General features: G+C 40.3%; 1 long non-coding RNA gene across 1 annotated transcript; it reads left to right on the forward strand.

Annotated features, from left to right (window-relative positions):
- The first annotated feature begins 306 nt into the window (after positions 1-306).
- On the forward strand, positions 307-2,161 carry LOC119647647. Its single transcript, XR_005248916.1, has 3 exons — positions 307-526; positions 1,576-1,684; positions 1,838-2,161. It is a non-coding gene; the product is annotated as an uncharacterized LOC119647647 (long non-coding RNA).
- The last annotated feature ends 19,046 nt before the right edge of the window (positions 2,162-21,207 follow it).

The raw sequence follows: 21,207 nt of genomic DNA on the forward strand, positions 1-21,207 counted from the left end.
TTCGAGAAACTGCTTCTGCCTTGGTGTGCTCGAACTTAAAGAGTCAAGTGGCAGAATTACCCGCATCTCACTCCACTTATACCGATTATTTCAGAAGCATGCGCCTGGCGATTAATTTCCTCCCCGTCTCCTCGCCCGTCGACACTCCCTCAGCGGTCCTTGCACCTTTCCTTCCCATCGAATCCACCCCCTCTGCGCTTGATTTTCAACCTCCTGGACTTGGTGCTTTATTTACACACACGTAATGTGTGCGTCCACCATCCACGCTCTGTAAGTACATATTTATCTGCAGTCAACGATGTGAGTTCTTCGCTGATCAAAACTGATCGCGTTTTTTTCATTATTTTAAATATTTCCTTTGGCTTTTCGCTTCTTAATTTCATTTGCGACGTCTCGGCCTTTTATTTGGATACGTGGCGGTGGCTTGGCATTTTCGCTAAATGAACTGCCAAGGGAACGGCGCGGGGTGGCACAGAGTCCGCGAGCTAAGAGTAAGCGGTTCGCTGGCTGCAAGCTTGTTTTATAAGTAGGTACAATTCACAAATATTTTGTTCAGTTCAGTAAATTTATTACAGCAAAGCAGAAAATTGGGTTCAGAAATAGACGCGAAGGCTATTTTTATTATTTCCTTCAGAAACTTTATATTTAGGTCTTTTAAGAGACTCATTGGTGTCAATAATTGCTATAATACCTATGGCTGCAATAGTGCGCGCATTAAAATTTCGATTGACGCGATCTCTATGAGCACTGGGGGATTTGGGAAGCATATTCTCGTCACCGAGTATGAGTGAGTAGCTTCGACGAGAGTGAATGTTTGGGATCATTTGACATAGAAGAATTTTGTGGATGACTACCAAGAACATGTAATTCGCTGTTTTCTGGGTTTTATTAATTTGCCCTAAAGTTCACTTAAACAGTTTAGTTGGAGGACTATCTTAGGGATTAAAGTGAGTTATGACCATAAAGTGGTCGTTGATTAGCACTTACGTTGAAAATAGAAAGTTGCAGACTCGAACGTATAAATGCAATGAGAAGCGAATTTGCATTAAGTAGGGGAGGTGAGAAATTTTGTACAATGAAGGGGTACTTTTCAGTTTGCCAAACTCAAAGAAGTCTCCAATATATCATGTGCGCCCCTTGTTATTTTTACGATGTCTCCACAAAAAGCGGGCGATGCCTTAAAGTGTTACACATCGCATTTGAAATCCATGAATAAATAGCAATGGCTGTGAGAAGCTATGGTACTCCCTAATTTCATATTTGAAGTTTACTCCTGGGAGACGCATAAGGAAGCCATAAAATCAGTATAGAATTGAAAGTAAAAAAGCTTACCAACCTTATAACAATTTCTATACTGCGTTAAAGGTTTTTAATTACTGCCTTAATTAAATTCGTTGTCGAAAGGAGGTAAAGGTTTACTGTATTGCTAGCACAGTTCTCGAATATACGTGGTCGTGTGCTTTCGGTAGCCTCACAAATAATACGGTTATCATTCACCCCTTAATGGGCATATCGCGTTAACCACGCCTACGCAACATTGTTCATGGTTTGACTGTACTGCGCCATTTGTTCCAGGGGTGACCCACTTGGCGGCCATCTTGAGATAGTGGACCCCACTCCACTGGAATAGTCGCGCTTCCTTAATACATCTATCCAGATTTAGTGCTGCTCATATTAAAAATGGGTAAGTGATGTGTGCAATATTACAAAAGTGATATCACCTTAAAGAGTAATATCACATTATCATCACCGGGCATCATCATCACCTACCAGCACCGCATTACTAACTATTACCGCATTACTAAAGTAACATTATAATATGATATCTTATTTCCAGACATCATCTAACAGTCGCGGTGCAGATTCTTGGCTAGATTGGAATGAATGTCGGCTGCTGGTGGATGTTGATATAAGTATGTTGAGCGATATCAAATTCATTCTCAATTTTCGCAAAAACATCGCTTCAAAGATATACAAATTGATCAAAGTTTTGATCGTTCTGCAGATGGGAAGAGTGCAATAACCCGTCAGACTGAGAACTAGAGACCAGAAGGTGCGTGTAATATCCCAAAAGTGATATCACCTTAAAGGGTCATATCACATTACTATCATCGAGCACGATGCAAACATCACCAAACATTACAACATCGTCCAAGATCACCAAAATGATTATGGTAATACTCTTGTGATATTACAAAACATCACAAAAGATTATGATCATGCAAAAATCATGATTCCCTCTTCTTTGCTTGTGAAAATATCTTATTGTACTAAATGGAATTTTTTGTTTTTTTCTTTTCTTGCGTGAAATGTTCATTCTTCGTTACCTGGTTTTCACTTCCATACATTTTACACTATAAATGTAATAAATGCAGAGTAAATACCACACTTGTGATAAATAATATCGACTACTGAATATTAGTACTTGATGTTGATTATATACAATTATATGTGTGTTTGTAATACAGTACAATCCCGATAATTCATATGGCCAGGATCATCAATTATCGAGAGTGGAAAATAAAGAACATTAACTCTGGGACCGGCAAATTTGTACGAATTAGCCGGAAATACGGATAATCGATGTATGAATTATCGGCATTCCACTGCATCATTTTCTCTAAAAGTAATGTGATGACACACCTCTAAAATGATGTTTCGCTCATCTCTCCTGAAAATCTTAGTTCTGTTGGTACTTATTTTCAGTTGGATGCTATTTGTCTCTATTTATAAAACCGGAGCCAGCGAGAGAGCAAACCGATATCATCAGCGCGTTTGATATTTTTGAGGTTCATCGAAACCTTCCACAGCAATAAAATTACCTCATTGGTAACAAAAAGAAATAATATCGGTTAGAAGATGCAACCCTCGCGAACTCTGCTTTGGACGTCAAATTCTTCTGAGATTTTATCTTAGTACAGCACATGACACAGCGCAATGATATGTAACTGTGATAATAGTTATTAATTTTTACGGGACGATAATTCTGCGTAGAGCATTTCAGATACACTCCCTCTTGACGATACGGAATGGCCTTTCGAAATTAATGAAGTGTAGGGGAAGCGGAGATCTGAATTACGCACACTGCGCAAAATGATCCGAAAGGTGTTCATGTGGTCAGTGCAGCAAGCGCAATTAAGCTTCGTGGCAGCAGCGAGCACCCAAATACCCCTCCAAATATTCCACTCTAGTCTCCTTCTTCCATCCAAAAGTAATAACTTCAGCGGAAATAATACGGTTGAGAACACTGAAGTGTTTCTTCCACCTCTTCAGCTGATCATCATCATGAATGAGCAGTCGATCGGACCACGGGAATACCTGCGATCGCATATTGAGAGGGACGTTACTGACGACCTGAATGGCACCTGCATCAGCTGTGCTCATCAATATCCTCAGGCGGATTATTAAAAGTATTGCTGGTCGATATTGAACTCGGTGGTGAACGTAGCGTGCATGACACATATTTCCTTACAACAAGCTATGCTTCAAGAATCTGCCACCAACGCCGAGGCGATGGGAGCAGCAAAAATCCACCAACCACCATCATTATCTCGATTGTCAAGATCGCGATTCCCCATCACATGTCCAGGGAGTGGAATTCAGATCACCTATCACAATCACAATTTCAACTTTAGGATGCCTCTCCTGCACTGCCTTTCTCATAAAGAACGTCTTTGTATTGAAATGTTCCTCGTTCTCGACCGGAGTCTCGCTTTGCCGCTGCCGTAAGCATTAATTCAACATCGGATTCACGCTTACGCCCGCCAGGCTTTCCGGAGTCCGGAAGCCTAGTGCCGCAAAAAGGAAGGGAAACCTCACTTAACTCCAGAATGCCTAGCGTATAACGAGAAAGCCAGCATTCGAGGGCATTCGACACCGTTACCGAGGAGTGTTCGTACATTCCAAAGACCAACTCGTATACTAATACGGTATGCGAAAGTCGTTACAAGTAGGTCGGCCCATCTTTATCCGAGACGCGCAAAATCTTTCGGTAGCCACTAAAAATTCAAAGTCTGCAAGTCGCTAGCTATAATAGCCTAGGCAGGGAATACTATGAGTGAATTCTCAATCCCCAAGTTACAGGGTAGTTACTATCTCGGTGGGATAAAGACGTTATAAATTAATATCGAATAAACAAAATCATGGGGGAAACCCCGGCTCGGAGGGAATCTGATTTTCATCCCCTTTGTTCGCCACGCCGATTCTACCTACGCCAAAGCGTTCTGAAAATCAAAACTAGCCGCTTGTATTGGAGAACCGATTAACTTCAACTCTGAATCAACGTAATTCCAAAACCTTCTCTGCGGAACAAAATATGCGATGCAACTCTGTGAGGCGATAAACTTCATTGTTACCACTTCAAATCTAAGGTTTAGGCACCTCAACACTATCCCTTCACTATCGCCAAATCAATTTTCCGTCCAAATTTTTGTAACAATAATCAATGGTAAATGAAAGGGAATATTGCTCTGCTCTACTCAACATCCGGTCTACGCTACAAATTCCTTTGTCACCAGCGAGGCAGGAGGAGCCCCGGTCCTGTCAAGAAATAGGCATGGGTTATTGACGTGTGCACGGTGTCAGGACGTAAATAAATTAGCCCAAGCAAATCAAATACATGTCTGGATGGCTCAACTGGTTAGACCGTAAAATAATAATAATCGTTGGCGCAACAATCCAGTTGGATAAGGGTCTTGAGGGTTCAAATAGCAGTGGATTAAGCACGATTTGTCAAGAACTACGGAATGACTGACGCAACACACGCTGCGTGGTTACTCATGGAGAAGCAACATGAAAAACACCGCCTTCTTTACGATGCATTTCTGGATGTAGAGAGGGCGTTTGACCACATGCCACACGAACTCTTGTATGCTCTACAACACCGTAGTAGTAGTAACGAACGAACTGCTCTATCACGTTCCGAAAAGTAAAGTTCGTGTCTCTGTCGGTGTTCATCAAGGAGGCGCGCTCTCATCACTCCACTTTGTTTTTGTTATGGATACTGTCACACGGGACATCCAACATTCGGCGCCCTATAAACTGCTTTATGCAGATGATGTTTTCTTGGCGTCTAGTAACAATAAGTCGGAATACCGGAAGCTGGACGCTTCGGATATAAACGTTTTCTGTTAATCTTGTGTGAGAAATTTCCAATTCACGTTTTCCCCATCTGTATATACCTCAACTCAAAATATTCATGTATGACCTCATCATCATATAAAGTGAACTCATATGAACCGCGGCGGTGGAGTTTGGAAGTACATATGTATATATATATCCATATATAGCATCATAGTTTTACAAACCACAAGACTTACGTACATATTACAGCCATAGATATTATCCTCACCCTAAACAAACAAACTGCCTATTTCCGAATGCTGTACATATATAAGCACGTATATAACTAGATCGCAACCATATTTCCGATTTACTTCGTGCGCAAAAGCATAAGCGTACATATATAGTACGTATATTAAATACAGCTGGTTTAATGCACAAATATATCTATCTGAATTAGACACTACCGGCAAACTTCATTAGCACGCATATACTATATACCTACATACACACCTGTCTGTTTGGAATAATTGATATTTATATACAAATGATTCATAAGAACTAAATTCGTTGTGGTATTGACGAATTGATACGTGATGATGACGTCATGCAGGTTGTAGAGGGCACGAAATTCAGAAAAAATGGAGTTTCACCCCCTAAAACTTTGTTAATAATAGTTGGATTTTCTTCAAACTTGACCAAATTGTACATTATGTTATCGCTTACACCCATGCCACTCATTACATTTTTTAATGGTCATATTTTGAGTCCCCGCTTCCCTATGTTTCACTCAATATCAAATATGTTTCGAAAAGAACTAATTGAGCCCTTTCGTTTGATACCTCACATGGCCACATTCTGTGAGAAAAATTTTGCATCCTCCATTCACGTGTATGGGGAGCCCCTTCTTAAACTTTACACAAAATTGCGCCACTTACTGTATGTAAAGGGAACAACAGATCACACACTCTTACCAATTTTCGCGACAATTGCTCTTACCATTTCCGAATAAATCGGGTGTAACAGACAGACAGACATCGACTTGATTCTAATAAGGTTTTGTTTCACACAAAACCTTAAAAAAGGTAATATACTATTATTAACTTTATTGAAGCAGTGGTCGGAGTGGGATGTCTTTTAAGGCCTAGATTTCGTATGGATGCCCCGTTGTGATTTCAGAGTTTGCGGTTTGAGCCCTCACTCCCCGTTTCGAAAAGTATAATGGAGCCCTTTCATTTGATACTCCACACGACTATATTCAGTGAAGAAAAAATTACTTCCCCCTTTCACATATTTGGGGAGCCTCCTTAAGCACAACACAAAATTGCGCCACTCGCTGTACGTAATCGCAGACCACATACTCTCGTCATTTCGTGATAATAACCTCAACCGTTTTTGAATAAATCGGGTGTGACAGGCAGACAGATATCGAACCGTGTGGTTTGCCTGTCGCTCTCTGTGATTCAGAGTGTTGGCCGACCATAAAAGACAGTGAACGGTGTTTTGTGGTAATGGAGAGGAAGATGTGGCGTTAGACTGGTGGCATAACACGTCTTGATCGCATCCGAAATGGGGTTGCGCCGAGCGTGGAAAATTTGCGAGAGGAATCTTCGATGGAATGGTCATGTAATTCACGCTAACGAAAGTCCACTTGCCAAAATTGGACTTAACATCCTAGTTGATGGTAAGCAACCAAAACAACGGTGGTTTGACACGCTGCATGGTGATTTGAAGACCTCGCGACTGCATCCAAATCAGGCCTTTGATGAAAGAAAAAGGTGCAGCCGATCACGACAAGCCGACCTGTTCTTAGAAACTATCATACTAAACTGAAAAACCTGAAGCAAATCACGAAGCTGCCCTAATATGATGTCCAGGGCTCAAAATATTTTCCAATTTCCAGAAATCGACTGGAAACCCCATTTCAGTTTATCCTCGAATCAACAAGTTTTGCAAGCGTTTTCTACAAAGTGAAAATCGCACTATTACTAGAGAAGTTATAATTGTCTTTCTTATGCAAATTTACTGCAATCTAAGAGTGAATGTCAGTATCGTACTAAAGTGAATAGTCTCACATACTCAATATATATAAGAGATATATTCAGAGCTAGGCACAAATGGGGCAATTGGCAATTGTATACTTAAATATTTTTACATAGGAAATACACGAAACCTTTCATACCTGAAGCGCCGAGCTTCCGGTATTCCCACTTGTTAACAGGTTTTCCTCGCTTTTCCCTGCGAAAACATCCGCGAGGAATAATGAACTAGTAAATAGCAAGCTTGTAAGAAATACTGTGGCGAGGATATTTTCGAAATAATTGTAGTACCGTGATGATGATTCCAAAATATTCCATCGACACAGCATCAACATTTCACAGACATATACATACAATATTATTTTTTTAGCTCGTACACGGAGGTCCAAACATCTTAGAAGGAGACGTCCGCTCTAGCTCAGCCCCGCAAGTGTCTGCAATGCACGCCTAGTGTTTTAAATGGGCAAATGCCTGAACATCGAAGTTAATATTTTGATTTAGCAGTAAGGATCTAACGAAACATTCGCAACCTGGAGAAGGATTTAGCATCCTTCATTTTCAGCCGATAATATATGTATCATCGTGGTTAATCTAAAATTCTTTGGTGAGAAAATTTGTGAGCAAAGGAGGAACAAAAGGAATGAATCGTGTATGTGGAAAGGAGACCATTTCAAATTTAAAGATTCTCAAGCAGATGATGAGAAGTCCTTTCGGAACAAAGCAAAAAGCTGGCGCATGAAATTCAAGTGGAACCGAACTGCTCCACCCCCAGCTCTCCGCTCTGATTTCCTATGACTGCATTCAAATGTGCACGTACACAGGCAAACACAGGAATCCTTAAAACGAAGAAGTAAATACAGCACTCTCCGTTAAAAGGAGACGTCTGGTGATTCGAGGGGATGAGGTTGAGTGTGGTATCTTTTATGGTGGTTAGCTTTTATAGCCCAAAGGATACATTGTAAGAAGCATTTTCCGAATCTTCAGTCTCTTTCCGTCAAGGTGGAGATGGACGGGCTGCCGAAGACCTTGACAATTACAGGCTGCGCTGTGTAGTCGTCCTTTGCTTCTATAAGAGCAAGGAATTCGACCAATACAACATTCTTTTACTTGTGGAAAATCGACGGAAAATTGTATGAGGCAGACAAGATGTAGATTGAAATAACCAAAAAAAGAAAGTTTCACCCAAAGAAGTCCAGCAAAAGTAAATGAATATGCACAGTGGTAATTGTAACAGTGCTTTTATAAAGTATTTTGATTTGTGGGTTTTCTACTTGAAATAGCCTCATAGTCTTAAAATTTAATATTTCTAACTTCTGTAACAAATTGATCGTGTTTTTTGTATAATTATTAGCATTTTCACGATTTATATTGGCAAAAATTATTTTTATTGGCTCGGTTCAATTACAAAGAGCTTAAAAAGGGAACACAGGCAAGAAGTTAAGCTTCAGAGACATGATTGTTGAATAGAATTCACGTTGGAGACGGTGTGAAGTGAAGTAGAAGTGCAAAAGAATGTAAATTTAAAAATAAAAAAATTAATTAATTTTGACATAAGTTCTCACTTTTGATATCGAACCAACTTTACTACTGATTTTTTTGTTGTTTCGTAATACTTGAAGTGTAATATGTGCAGTTAAGATGTAAAATTTGAAACAAGGTAAGAAGGTAATGGCTAGTTCCGGAGTTAAGCAAGATGCGGTAGTTGGACCCTAAGATGCATTTCTCTTCCGCTTACTCCACTGCACTATTTTATTCGGGTAAGCTTGCCGGACGTAAACGTGAACCCGATGCCGGATTAATGCGTACTGCATCTATATGGCACACCCTCATGTCCTGAGAGCCGGCATTAGACATAATATTTAGTGCGAGATTTTGGTCTAGAATGAGGAAACTCTCAATAATACATTACTACGCACGAACGTAGAAGAGACTTTTAATGTGAATATCACATGCGTCCAGGAGAGGTTTGAAAAAGATCACATTGAAATCGTGGCGAGTGATCTGAATGGCAAGGTGGACTCTAATAACACCTTGCTTGGACTTGTCATGGGTCAGAGTCTACGACAAGGTAGGGTAAGGGTTTCAGCTGACCGGCAAAGTGAACCTAATCAAATTGGCCACAATCGCAATCAGCACATTGGCCTCGTTCGGGATCATAACTTAATAGTTGCTTGAACCCGCATTTATTCGCAGGGGAGATCGTCGACCCTATAAATCCAACCTAGCTAGCTTTCTTGATGCAACTTGAACGTTAAACATCCGGTGAAGTTCCAACTCTGTTCGATCAAATGGCAAGTCCCCGGATGCAAAACAGCTCCTTCAAACAGAAGTGAAACCACCGCGGCCAAAATTCCACTCAAGCTAGGCAAAGACTTTGCGGTCTTCCCGCGGTACTGTTCCTTATAGTCCCTGCAATTTTTGCAGCGCCTCTACATCTATGTACATATCCGTAAATCCTGGGAGTTTACAGATGATCTTTTCCAGGGATATGAAGAAGAGGATCATACTTAAGATTCCATCATGAGTGCGAAAATTGGAGAGAGATTTGCGTAGTTTCTTCCCCCGTATAGGTGACAGCTAAAACTATATTACAATGAAAATGCAGATATCTTAACACAAACATCAAGCTTTTGTGCTGTATGAAAGTAGCACATGGAAAGTGACTACGACGAAGATTGCTTCTGCCATATCATCAGGGTACTCTGACCCGACATAACCTCGAACGTAGAACTACGTCGGCAAACAGGCTAGGGGACAGCAGATGCGTTGATTAGAAGGCGGAAGTGGCAGTGAATACAACACTCTTTAAAAAATAGTGGCAACTTCTTAGCTGGCTATGGATTGAGCAGGAGATAAACAATAAAATTTTGCTCAAAAATCTTAAATTAGTCAATCTCAGTGCGTATGTGAAATATTTGGAGGCAAGACGGTTTCACCTATACAAGTTTCAAGAGTTTATGTATAGCAGTACATCAGACTATTCGCTTTCAAGTGTACACATGATCCCTTAGGGTGCAGTCAAATTGGTCGAAAGAGACAATTTCGACCTACCAGACCTTTGTTAATGAAAGCAAGATTTTTATAAAACTGGCGAAAGGGGAAACTGTTTCTATACTGCTGGTGATGATTACTGGAGGAAGTGTTAAGTTTTATCACGTCTTGAAAGCCCATCATTAATTCGTCGTAATTTATTATAGTGTCAAACCATTCAGTGGAATCGAAAAATTTCGCCATCTGAGGGATGAAATTTTGTAAGAGTGGAATATCCGCAATGAAAAATGGTCAGACGCATCAGGAGCAAGGCGCGAGTAGCGAATTCTTTGAACTCTTTCCATAATGGGCCACCACTCTCAAAAGAAGTTTTTAAAGCCCTCAAAACAATTTACAGAGAGTCGTGAAGAGAGACTAAATGATTGCTTACGCTATTGTATAGAGGTCTAATCAAGTTGCTAAACTATATAACTACTTTTTCAAAAAGAATTCAAACTTTCACAATTTTTTTCAAACCGACTTATCGCTGAAATCTGTAATCTCAAAAGATTCGTAACCGTCTTTCAACCATTTTCTATCTTGGTGATAACGAAAGGGTGTGTCTTTTCAAAGACAAATCTGGAAACCATATGATAGTCAGGTACCAGAGCGAATAAGATTGCCATAGAAGCGGAAGACACTCCAAATCTAAATTGAAGTTGGATGGCGTTTCCAAAAGCGACGAATTCCTATTATGGTAATGTTAACATGCGACCAACTATTGTTGAAAGCAAGGGAATATCTATTAAACACGGTTTGGTCTCAGCTATGATGGACCAAAACGCCCTGATCGATATTAAAGGGACCCAAGGATGTTATGATACATTACTCCATGAGAAATTCATGAACTACATTACACGCATAGATTCAAGATAAACAAGTCGGGAAACCAGAAGCTACACGCTTCATGTATGAAAGGTTTTGTGTATTTCTTTTATAACATTTGAATGGACATTTGTCCCATCAGTACCTAGCACGCAATATATGCATATATTATATGTCAATATCCACTTTCGTGTGGTACTGGCATTCAAAGTCTTAAATTTGCACAGAAGCGACAATTTTGACCTATTATAACTTTATTAGTAATAGTTTCTGGTAGGATCATCCTCTATATTATAACCTACAATGCTGCAGCGTGATTCTAGGATGAACTCAAGGGGGACTTTGCAGTCAATTACTAAAAATTATAGCAATATACAATTATTAACTTTATTTGAACAGATATTGGTACAGAGGGTATTTTGGAGCCTAGGCACCGTATAGTGGCAGCCTCTTGATTTTTTCAGATTTTTGGATTGGGTAGTTTCTAAAAATGGATCCGTGAAAGATATGATAACTTTGACCCCCGAACTCTCCACCTTTACAACAAATGTCAAAACTAAGACCGGTTTCAGAAAGTACTAACCGAGACCTTTCATTTGCTACCCCACATATTTGGTGAAAAAAAATTACACGCTCCCACCTTTGCATGTATGGGGATCCCCCTTAAATTCGCCATAGAATGATGTAGCTCACTGTATATGTGAGCGTTCACAGTTTCCACTAAATTTGGTGTCAACTGCTAGAACCGCTTTCAAGAAAAATATGACAGATAGCAAACCGATTTTAATAAGGTTTTGTCTTACACAAACCTTAATAACTACTCTGCAAAAAAAAAAGAAATTCAATTATAAACTAGGGTTTAACGCACAGCAACAAAACACGGATTAGCAAACCCCAATGAAGGGAAGACAGAAGATCCCCTGTATCTCATTCGTACATTTAGAGTGATTCCAAAAATTATTTCGCCTGGATATTAAGGCGGTCGTCTACTTTCAGGGTATCATGCATATTTCGATGTTGATGTTATCAGAAAGATATTATATGAACAATGTTGTGAAATGCAGTTTCCTTTGCAGAGATATGGAACGTGAGGCATAGCCGCCTCGGCTCTTGGACGCTCCGTCTTCCCAGGTATGTTATTTGCTAGCAGGATTTAACCTTCAATTGCTGACAAACCCAAAAATAACTAGACAGACGAAGTCCTGACATTGAAGAGTAAAACGTAAGTTCTCTTAGTCATGTTTTATACTACCATTTATCTTGAAACACAACTTTCGAAAAGTTGCCTTTCTTTAAATATATTATCTGAATGAATATTTGCAGAATTGGATAATAATTTTTTTCGCACCTCTACAGTGACAAGGTCAGCAATGTTTCAAGGTCGCGCAGGCGCTTTTAAGTTGGAAAAGTACATTTTCAACGGTGAAGCATTCTCAATTATGTCCTTCGGCCAACTATCGAAGTCCATGAAAGGTGCCGCGATTTTCAAGGCGGGGATGTTGCATTGAATCAGTGGCATAACACGCCGTGATCACATCCAAAATAATATCTCCGATTGAAATGTAGCTACTGACCATTGAAGTCAATGGAAAACGACCAAACAACAAACTAAAACAGCAATGGTTTGATACGCCAGATTGTTATTTCGAAGTCTTTCGACTAGACGACTCAGATCAAGCCTATCATCGGCACAATCGATCGAGATTATCCGACCGTTCTTCAGCCGTTCAGAAGCGCGATCGGCCTGTCTTGATCGATTGCGCCATCTCGGTCTGTTAAACGTTTAATCTGGAAACAGCCACAAGGCTTTAAAATCACCATCCACCGTAACAACCAACCATTGCTTCGGCCGACCATTTGATCTTTTCCCAATTCTTTTCGATGTCCAAACCAATCATGACAAGTAATTTCTCGTTGGCGCGAATTACGTGACCATACCATCAAAGACGCCTTTCTCGCAATTTTTCATCAATGCAATCCCATATCGATCGTGGATATCCTTGTTTCAGGTATGATCATGGTGTGTCACGTCACTGGTCCAATGCAACACCTTCGTCTCCATTACCACAACGCGCCACCCATTGTGTTTTATAGTCGAACAATACTCAAAACCATAGAGGGTGATAGGGTGGACGACTTGGCGGCAAATTTTTTATTTAGACTTTCGTTGATAATTCTAGTAGAAAGAATGCTAATTGTGAAAAGCTACTTCATCTAGGTTACGTTAATTTGGGTGGCAATTTCATAAGGCAGTTCACCATTGGCTGATGGTATTGATCCGAAGTATTGAAATCGCTTAATTCTGGGCATATCACTATCACGGCCAGTTATAGGGCCTGTTTCATTAGGATCTGTCGTCAAAAATTGACATTGACAACATATGAAACAGTGTATAAAGTCCTTAATGAACACGGGCAGAGACACGAAGCAGTTTTGATATACCCGCTACATTTCTAACTTTACTCTTTGCATCGTGGTAGAGCAATTTAGCTGGCACTAGGTGTTGCTGCAGAGCATACCAAATGAGTTCGTATAGCACAGGATCAAACGCTTTCTCTAGATTCAGAAATGCAATGTGAGTTGCAGGGAATCCAGAACCATTATCCAATAATAACAAAACCTGATTCTTTCTACAACATTCCTTTGAAATCCATGAAAATTCGGTTTCTAATTAACTATTATAACTAAGTTATATATGTCGGCATTATCCAATCCTTTTATTATGTCGCAAAAGAGCTGATGACTTGGTTTTCAAATATTTTTTTTGCAAATCTCGGATTCTCACAATGGTGCACTTACAGAGGCTCGACTTTCAAGTGCATCAGGAAATTTATTTCGTCATTTAATACTCATCATTGGTTCTCCACTTGGTTTTAAATAATGCAGCCCAAATGTTGTTTCGAAACTATCGATCCAACCTCAGTTTGTAAAAAAAATCTGTAAATCTAAAAGTTATTTTGGACCTCGAAATATCTTCGTAAATTCATCGAAAGTTGTAAGTCAAAATGAGGTAGGTTAAACGTCCTTCATCCTTCGTCTTGTTGATGGTCACCGAAATTCCGTTTGCAATTGACTAATTTGCCATTTTCGACTTCAACGTAAAATTTTCAATGAAATAGATTCATAAAGTAATTTTGTCCATCCAGATTGCTAATTTTCACGACCGTGTCCTATCGAGAACTCAAAGTATACTTAAGGGAAGGGAAACTACATTTTCACATACTTTTTTGTGTTTTTTTTTTTTTTTAATCAGAAGAAGTGATTGCAATTCAATCCAATTTGGATATTATATTAATAATATTCCAAACAACTTTTGGGAATAGTTTTTGAAAAATTTAAGCCAAATATAAAAGAGTTACGCGACAATACTCACTGAAGATCGTAACGGGGGACGTGTAGTAACTAAAATTTTTATCTGTAACCAAAAAACTTTTAATTTTACATTTAATTACATCTCGAAGAACATGAACCTCAATGCAGCTGAAAATAATCAAAAACACAAACAAGTGCTCCAAAAAAATATTTCAATTTTCACCATTTTTTCACGAATCATACAAAAAAATTTAAAAATTTGATATCAGCCAAGAAGTGATTTTCTGAAATGTGAACAACGACATTTCGGGAAAAACGCGTTTGAAAAAAATTCTTTGAAAAATCCTCTTTCGTATATGAAGCCATTTATCTCTCTTTTATACGAACAAAATACAGTTATAATAAATACAAACGCATTCATACAAGGAACTGATATCCGATATTTATAAACACACTACATAACATAATGCTAGAAGATTTCGTAGCGACATAAAGAGACTTGCTTCCCGGCGGTGGATCCCTGAGCCTGTACCCGATAATAACCCGGTTCTACCCCTATAAAATCTAAAGGACAACGAATTTTGTTTTGAAATTTCTACAGAGTATCCTGGGATAGCTAAGCTAAAGATTTATGCAATGAAAAACAATGGGGCTCCCCCCTTACTAGATAGCTTCTATAATAAGCAGTATTATTACTGCAAGTTCCGACAGTGGGATCCTGCTTCCTTTTTGAATAAATAGTTTTGCTAGATTAGACCCCTCAGACCATGTACACGTTTACAAAAAATCTTTGAATGATCAAACTTTTCGCAGTTTTGTGAGTGTGAAAAGCACTTTGCGTGTTTTTTTAGCAAACGTTTCCGATACAAAAAATGCAATTTGCATTTGCGTGTCTGCCTGTTGAGTTTAGAGTTAGAACCCAAAACCACGAAATGCAATAGATCTCTGTCTCTGAACCTACCTAACTGAAAAATTCTGAAAAAAACTACCTATACGAAATCTAGGCCAAAAAATATATCCCATTTCGATATATAAATTAATAATGGTAGATTGCTACTATGTTTTGGAAAATAAACCAAATACATCCCTCAAATTTATCCTAGAAGTGACATGAGTAAAAGGGATAATAAAGGGCATGATAAGTTTGTTATAAAACAACTGACTGTTTCGTCCAGGACAGGGGCCACTCATCAGACGTTGCCTCAACTCTCCTCTGGGAGTCGCGTGACCGGCTACATGTGATAATCCCGCCTTTATTGCAAACACGAGGTGTGTGCAAATTATACCTAAGAAAAAACTATATATATTCAGACTTGAACTATGCCGAACTAAATTTATTGTTTGGAAATTGAGGCAGTCCTGAGTGCGTATCCACTGGGTGACAGACCGGACCAATTGCGAAGAAATTTTCTTTCAGTTCTGTGGTGCACGGACCCGGAAGTCGTGGGACGAGTCAATGGCTTACAGTTCAAAGAATCGATATTTTGTCATACCCCGTTTGTTTGCCGGGTATAAATCGAATGGGGAATTTTTAAACAATTATCTTTGGCCAAATTTGCAACAACAACCAGCAGTATTGGAACTTTAGCAATGAATACTACCGAACCACTTCCCCGTTATCTCATCCATAAAGTTGTATGTAGCAGGGTTAACAAGGATTTTAGAAGATCCTACGTCAAGAACAATAAAATTCATTTAGTTTAGATTACAACGAAAGGTTAAATTAGCTAAATCAGAAGTAGTCTATAGTTATGAAATGCAAATTTTCTGCACTCTGAGACATTACACATAGAATATAATGTGTATATATAGATGCATAAGGATATATATCAGCACCCCAATAAATAAAAAACCACAGACACTAAAGACGTGGAAATATCTTGTTTTCACAGTGCTAGTGTACAATTTAGATGCTTCAATAGGTATGTTCTCAATGCGAATATCATTCACTTTGGCCCAGGAAATAAAGCGAAAATATTCAGATGCTTACTATGTATATATATATGCATTTGCCAGTTTAAATGGGCTATACTTGCTTATTTAGAATGAACATAATCATTAAGTGTTCAATATGTACATATATCTTGGAGTTTGGAAATACACGAAGGAATATTTTGAAAACTATCATCATCATCAACGGCGCAATAACCGGTATCCGGTCTAGGCCTGTCTTAAGAAGGAACTCCAGAAATCCCGATTATGGGGCGAGGTCCACCAATTCGATATCCCTAAAAGCTGTCTGGCGTTCTGACTTCCGCCATCGCTCCATCTTAGCAGGGTCTGTCTCGTTTTCTTTTCCTACCATAGATATTGCCCTTAAAGGCTTTCCCGCCTGGATCATCCTTATCCATACCGATTAAATGACCGGCCCACCGTACCCTATTGAGCCGGATTTTATCCACAATTTGGCGGTCATGGTATCGTTCATAGATTTCGTTATTATGTAGGCTACGGAATCGTCCCTCCTCATGTAGGGGGCCAAAAATTCTTCGGAGGATTCTTCTCTCGAACGGCCAAGAGTTCGCAATTTTTCTTGCTAAGAACCCAAGTCTTCGAGGAATATATGAGGACTGGCAAGATCATCTTCCACTGCGTGAATCGTCCTCGGTGCTCATTTCGCCTCGTTTCGCCTCCCACAAGTTAATAGACCGACAGCTGTCAAACTTGAACACGTGCCTTTTGCAAGTTAGGATTACCTAGAAATCGTATGGATTTAATACTAGTAGCGTCATCTGTGTGTTAGTCTACGAGCTTTTCAGCCCACTTCGTATTCAATTAGAATCGGTACATCGGATTGGAAAGGTTTTGAATGACATCGGGGGAAATTTTCCGTTAAAGATGAAGTTAAGGTTTACCGATTGGGGAGGCATATAGAGTCGGCATGGAACATTAAACAATAACAACTCTCGTGCCGAGAAGGAAATGTACTTCAGTTTGTTGTCCTACTAGAAGACAAACGACTGTTTTATATCTAGGGTGGTGGTAACAAATTAAAGCACAGCAGCAAGTACACTTTAACTTACTTTTCCTATTCTAGTTAATAAATACGAATCTATTCACTCTAGTTGCTTGGCAGCCCCAAGTTAACTAATTTCCTACTCATTCACAGCTGAGTCGATTGATATCCGATGTCAAGTCACGATACAAATCCCAGTACCACAAGTGAGATTTGAACCCCGACCTTCTGTACGACAGCCTAGTGCTCTAACCACTGACCTACCCGGACGTTATAATAATGTGTGCAGGTGTACAGGTATTGTACCTAAATTCCTGACGGCTTCCCTTGATGTCCTGAGACATTCGCACAGTCTGGTTCAAATCATGCAGAAGTACACTATTCTGCATACGTGCTCGATATTGCGGGGAGTGCTCGACGAATTCTCCCACTGACCTACCATCGGCCACCACCACTCCTTTAGTTTTTAAGTGGTAGGATCGTCCGAGTCTAAATGCTTGGCACTTAGTGCTAGTATTAGGTAAAATCCGGCATCTGCCGAGATTGTGATAACTCGGAAATAATAATCGTTTGCGCAATAATCCATATTGGATCACGGCCTTGAAGTGTGTTAGGGCACTTCATTTAAGACTAAAACGGTACACCACAGTACACTCTAGGAGGCAATGTGGTCAGCATTGGATTCGCCCGAGATCATTACCCTGGTTTGACTCAGGGACTCATTCAAAGCTGAGTCGACTGGTATCGAACATCCAGTCACAATAACAAATCTCTCTGCCACCAGTGAGATTTGAACCGCGACCTCTTACTACGACAGCCCAGCGCTCTAACCACTTGAGCCATCCGGATGTATCATTGCCAAATATTAACTTCGTTTTGGTTTATGTTGAAAAATATTAAAAAGTTTTTATTTTACTTGAAAAAGTACGGAAAAAAATGAGAAAAATGCAGAGCGACTGATGAGCTTCAAAAAGTACAAAACTTGGTAATTTTGGTACTAAGGAAGAGACTCCCCAATGCAGAGACTAATGAATTTTACTGCGGTTAATTATGCTACACACCAGTTTTGTTATGAATTCGTTGGCAATCATAGATTTGTTGATTTCAGGGATACCAACAATAACAGATTTCATTATGAATATCGATGAATGGTGACCGCCTTAAGCGGTTGGAAAGATGGCCAAAAAATCGAAATAATTCATCATATAGTGTAGTTTTGGAAGGACAGGATTAAAAACAAAATAATGTTGATCGAAACCGCGTATTCTTCCCCATAATTTCCAATATATAATCCAAATATACTTTAGTTAGTTTTTAAGGTGACAGGTTCTGTCATCCCATCCAAAATCAGTGAAATAAAGATTTCACTTTTCGAATGCTACTCAATCCACACCTTATCTCTTACACTTCGATTGATACTTCAATTACGCATTGACATGCCTGAAGCGTAACTAGTTAACTAGCATCGATAGTCTAAAGGATATGTGAATGAATTGTCTCTCGGTAAAAGGTCAGTTTTTGGATATCACATTCCCAGAAGGGTTCAGCCTCTTCTGGAACAAGGATGAATCGTACTTGCGTAAGGATTATCAGCACTAACTTCGGATTTTCTCAGCTAATACCAAAACACTATGTTCATGTCCATAAGATCACCTTTTGCGCAACTTTGGTCACTTTTGAAGCACCGTGCAACATAAATATTGCCTTCAACGGTATGCACAGAGATGTGAATGTATTGTGCAAGGGTATCTGTGAAGACGTCAATTTTAGCATTTCACTACATATTCCCATATGTGGTCAGCCTGTTTGTAGAGCTGAGGTGTAGAGGGCAGGGAGAGTGAGGTAGCTAATTCTTCTCTAAGCTGTGGAATAATGCTTTGGGAGTCAGTCAACCTACCAAGCATTAGATCTTCCAACAGGTAAACCTTACAGCAAATGGAAAGACCAGTTGAGGTTCACTTTGTAGCTTGAAAACGTCCTGAAAATGAACTATCAAATGTATTGTTCGACGTAGCTTTAGCTCTTTTGATTGGTATATTATGAAGGATGAAAATGCGGAAATAAATGTTTTTGGTACCTATTTTAGCTTACCTGGAAATCCAAACAGATTGCTTAGAAGAATCCAAACGGAACAACGTTATTAACGGGAAGTACGTAGGCAACACAATCACTGTTAGACTCCACTATTTTCTTATTGGAAATCACATTCTTTGAAGAAATGTAAGCAAACGTGACACTTTACTGGGAGATTCAGGCGATCACGGTGCAACACCCTCGTTTTGAATGGTCTGAATGAATCTGTAAACGGGAATGTATTGGGCGAAAGGGTTCCACTAGGAAGAACTTTGCAAGCTTGGTTTATTTAGTAAATCTGAACTACCCACACCCGGAACATATGTTAGACTGGTCCCGGTACTCCTTCAGCCCCCGGGGGTGCTTGTCTGAATCCAGGAACGTCACTTTCATACAGCGCCCGCTATTTTGGGGGCTTTCATTCAATTTCGCATTCCACGGCTTAACAGCAATTGCAGGGAACAATCCACAATTCCTTGGCGAACATCAACATCACAAAACACTCCGCGAAAATTCATCCAACCCTCGGCCGGTGGCAGCAGCGCTAATTGGGCGCCTGCATCAAATGACATCAATTTGTAATCCAAATAAAGTCACTTCACCGCCGTCACGAGGCTGCAGTCGAGTCGTCAATAGTATCCGACCGTCACTTGTCAATTCAAAATTCGCGCCAAACGACTAGGCTGCAAGGCTCTCGCGTCTTCTTCCGCAAGCGGCACCACACCAAGCACAGTACACTCGACGCGGACGTCAAAAGTAAACTGAAAACTGGTTGACGGCTGACCGCTTCGCGCTCGCATTTCGACCTGAGCCGCTCGTCGGCGGCGGTTCGACGACGCGGAACGCATGTCAACGGATGTGTGTGAGTGCGCTTGTTAGGAGGGAGAGGGCGGGGAGCGGGGCGGCGCGGCGTGTGACTGAAATTGGGGTATCTTGGTCGATTACACTTTGCACGACGGTCCCTCCTCACCCTCACTTCCTCGCAAACGTTTCTTCCATACCGTTCTCCTCTACCATAGCGACGTCATCTCGACTTGTGCGCTCTCCTCTTCCGAGCGCTTCGCGGCCGACGTTGCTCTCCTCTCTACCGCGCTCATCTTCCGCACATGCTTTGCGGCGAGTTCCGCAGGCCGCCGGTGTCGTAGGCTGCTACGGCGGCTATTTAGGCACCGAGCCCACCGTCCACGGATCCATGCGGAAGGGAATGCGAGTATTGCCGAGTGTGTCGAAAATATTCATGCAAGGGTACAGTTTGTGACAAAACAGCGAGTCGGCATTTTCCGCGCTTGTTTTGTCAAATTGCGTGGACTTGGGAATCCCAGAACAGACACAACCGCCCAAACGAAATATATATGAATTTTCTGTTTTGTCCAGAAGAGGGTTACCTCCCGCGGCAGTTGAGGTGAACTCATCAATATTCGTGATAATTTGAAACACTTTGCAGCAGGAGAATTGTGCGTTATGACTGGCACGTCGAAAAAATCTTTATTAAAGGTGTCGATGCCACCAGGAAGTAATTGAGGTTCGTCCTAGGCCTATTAAATACGAACAATAAACAAAGTAAGCATCAACAAATGATCTTGACAATCACCGAAAGAACGTTATCATAAATACAGCCACAAACATACTTGGCCCCAGCCGCAAAAAGAGTCGAAACGGGTGGCTTGAAGATAAATGCTAGTAAGTAAGACGTAATGTTGCTTTCTCAAAGAACGTGGGCACGCGCGGAGAATTATCACAAGCTCCGTCGAGCGGAGAAGCGACTTCACAGATGGAAAAAGGAAGCCTGGGAGAACCAACAGGTCTGTGAACTAGAAAAGTAAAGGGAGCAACCATACCAGGGGCGCAAGTTTTACCAACAAGTCGGCAGAATAAAACCTTACACACCTCAATGCTCATCCTGCCGAGACA

Source organism: Hermetia illucens, chromosome 2 (genome assembly GCF_905115235.1).
Source record: "Hermetia illucens chromosome 2, iHerIll2.2.curated.20191125, whole genome shotgun sequence".
In the NCBI taxonomy this organism is placed as follows: domain Eukaryota; kingdom Metazoa; phylum Arthropoda; class Insecta; order Diptera; family Stratiomyidae; genus Hermetia; species Hermetia illucens.